Here is a 3,742-nt window from a genome sequence, read left to right on the forward strand (position 1 = left end):
GATGTCCATTTGACATCCACTACGTCTATCAGTTTTTTCAAATCATTTCACGATGCGCCGCCAATAACAAGGAGAGCCCAACCTCACCCAAAATGGTGTGGCTAGAGTTGGGTACAAACTGATCCAATCCGGCAGATCCAACCCGATCCGAACTGAACCGAAATGAAGGCCTGGATTGGTGCAGTTCGAGTTGGATTAGTCAGATCCGATCGTTCATCGGATCGAGTTCGGATCGTGGTTAATCCAGACCGATATGAACTGAAATCCGAACCGAATGGATCCGATCCGGACTGATCCGATCTGATTCGAAATGATTCTTATGAATATTTATCACATATATTTATCTTATGAACAAGTTGGGTGACAAATAAACATCACTGGGCCCTTATAAATTTTGCAACGATGGAAATCAATACTTCTACTTTTTCCTGTGGTATGGTCCACTTTCGCTTTGGATATGCATCAATTTTGGGTCCAACTACTAAAATGATCTAGAAAAATGAATGGACGGCGTGGATAAACCACATGCATTCACAGTGGGCCCCAATAGAGTTTACTCAGTACGACAAGAGCCCACTGAGTTACATACACGCAATGCAATTTCGTGCACATCACGTCAACAAAGCAGTTTACAACTGTTGTAGATACGTGTTGTGCAAAGACGAGTGGAGACGCGCCTCGAGCTCCGAGTTGTACGAACGGCTCAAATGAGATCAAAATTACATGGGCCCCACAATGATGTATTTATTATATCCATATCGTTTATCCATTTTTCGTGATTATTTTAGAGCATTTGAAAAAAAAAAAAGAATCATATCTAAAGCTCAAGTGGACCACACCAAAAAAGTAGTGAGAATAATGATTTTCACCGTTAAAAAATTCGTAGGGCCCACCATAACGTTTATTTTCCATCTAATCTATTAATAAGCTTAAAAATACATGGATGAAGAGGAAAAATAAATTTCATATTAATCCGAAACTTCTGTGATCTCTAAAAGGGTTTCAATGGTAAACATTCAATCCCCCACTATTTTTTGCAGTGTGGTCCAACTGATCTTTAGATCTGTCTTATTTTTCGGCTCAAGCCTTAAGATGAACTCTCCAAATGGATGGACGGTTTAGATTAACACATACCTCATAGTTTGACCCACAAACCCAACCTGATCTAAACTGTACCCAACCCGATCCAACTCGGTTTAGGTCAGGCCAACCGTGCATCGAATCGATTTGAGTCAGATGTCCCGGACTCGGTCCCGGATTGGATCGAGTTCAGGTTAGCCCATATAGATTTCGGACCGAATCGAGTTGGACTCAATCCGATCTGACTCGGTTCGATGCCCAACTCCATGTGTGGCCTTTACCATAGGGTTACCGTGGGACCCACCTTGATATATGTATTATGTATTCGCACCGTCCATCCATTTTTCTAGATCCAATTATCATGTGGATTATGCCATAAGAAACAGTGGTGATTGATCGTCATACCATTAAAAACTTCTTATATTGTATCTTAATGTTTTCGTAGTGTTTATTTATCATCTAATCTTTTTGATAAGGTCACATAAGCCTAGATGGGTGGAAAAAACAAATATCAGGTGGATTCGAAACTTTTGTAGCCCATTAATGGTCAATCACCACTGTTTCTTATGGTATGGCCCACCTGATAACTAGATTTATTTCATTTTTTGGATAATGCTCTAAAACGATATGGAAAAATGGATGGACGGTGTGAATACATAATACATATATTAAGGTGGGCCCATGGTAATCCAACAGTAAGGGATCGTACCATCTTGATTGAGGCCAGGGTCTCACCTAATCTGCTCGGGATAGATCCAAAACTAGAGTTGTACATGAGTTGAATTGAGTCGAGCTTGGCACAGCTCGACTTGGCTCGGAGTAGCTAACCCCAGCTTTAACTCAGCCCGGCTCGGTTGTTGAGCCTAACTGGCCAGCTCGACTCGATTCAATCAGCAGCTCGGGTCAATTCGAGCTAAGTTCAAGCCTGTGCAACATTTTCTCAAACATATGAAGAACACTTTTAATTTCTCATAATACGTAAAACAACAGTAGTTTATAGATATTTCGTCAAATACTCGATAGGCAGCATCAAAATCAAAATATGAGGATAGTTTTATCATGTAAAGCCTTTTCTTTTGTAGTGACATGTTTCGTATCCATACCTTCCTCGCCACCACCCAATCCTGCGAAGTATGTATGCACCCGAAACAACACTTCGTTGAGTCATTTCATCAAACACTTGGTGAGCAACGTCAATATCAAAATAATTGTGTCACCAAACTGATTTGATCCGAGTTAAGGTTCAATCTAAGTCGATTCAAGCTCGGACAAGCTCAAACTCAGCTCGAAAATTTTTCAAGCTCCAAATATCAGCTCGACTCAACTCAAACTCAATTTCAAACCAAGTTGAATCGAGCTTTTTCGAGTGGAGTGAGCGAGTTAACGGAGCTAACTAGGTTCGTGTATAGCTCTATCCAAAACTCAAATGGATGTGCAATCTCAACAACCATATTAGTTTTGCATCATTTAAAACTTGTTCATAATCTTCTACGTATGCCATCTCCTACACATGGCCATTTAAAATGGAGCATGACTGAAAATTTGTACCGAAAATATGACATTAACCATCATATTTTCCCCTTCCATTTTGGACCGCTCACCATTTTTTTTAATGGTCACTAATTGGATAGTTAGGATTGATTGATCATTGTCAATTTGAAGATATACTCCATCCATAATGTGCCCCACGATTTGGATGTTCTGGATAATTGTACACCAATGCTACATGGAAGGGAGGTCATGATGGATGGTCTCCATCAATGACTAGATCTAGAACTGGGCATCGAATCGAGTCAAATAGGATTGGGTCCAACTCGACTCGGTCCGAGTTCTGCATGGCCTGACCTGAACTCGGTCTGATTTGGGACCGAGTTCAGGTCATCTGACTCGATCTGATCCTAACCCGTACTGGCATGAACCGATCCAAGTCTGACTCGGTCAAGAAAACTGAGTCGGATCGGATTATGCCAAATTCGGATCGATCCAGTGTTGAATATGGAAGTGAAAAGGATAATCTGAAGAGAAGGGATGATGATAGGCAGATGCAAACGGATTCAAAAGAAGTATAGAATTTAATGTACCAAAAAAAAAAAATCACAAAACCCAAATCCTCTCTTAAAATCTATTTCTCAGAAAATGCAGTATGAGATCAAATTTTAAAAAATGGCACAAAATCAGAGAAGGAAAATATCCAAATTCCTTTCATGAAAACTACTTCTCAAAAATGCAGAAATAAAAATTACCAAACATAAAAGAAAGAGAAATCCGAATGGCAGAAAAAGGAAACAAAACTTACTTCCTTGTTTAAAATCTGCAGTCCCAAAACAAACAACCAAAAAACAAAAACAAAAAAGGAAAAAGAAAGAAAACCAACTTCAAGAGCACTCATCAAAATCAAATAGAAAAATAGAAAGAAGACTAGAAATTTCCCTCACCTTTCGAAAGATGCTTCCCTCTCTCTGACTAGAATTCAATCTGATTTTCAGCAGAAACAGAGCTGAAACGGATCGAAATCACCCCGAAACATCTCTCAAAGCCTCCTCAAATCTTCAAGAAAAACCTAAAACTCCAAAATCACAAAGCTTGTTTTTAGCAAAGACCTTTAACCAATCCGAATCTGATGATTTGGGGTTCGGCGCGGCGAGCGTTCGGGTAGTTAGGG

The sequence above is a fragment of the Magnolia sinica genome, chromosome 18 (assembly GCF_029962835.1).
Source record: "Magnolia sinica isolate HGM2019 chromosome 18, MsV1, whole genome shotgun sequence".
Classification (NCBI taxonomy): Eukaryota; Viridiplantae; Streptophyta; class Magnoliopsida; order Magnoliales; family Magnoliaceae; genus Magnolia; species Magnolia sinica.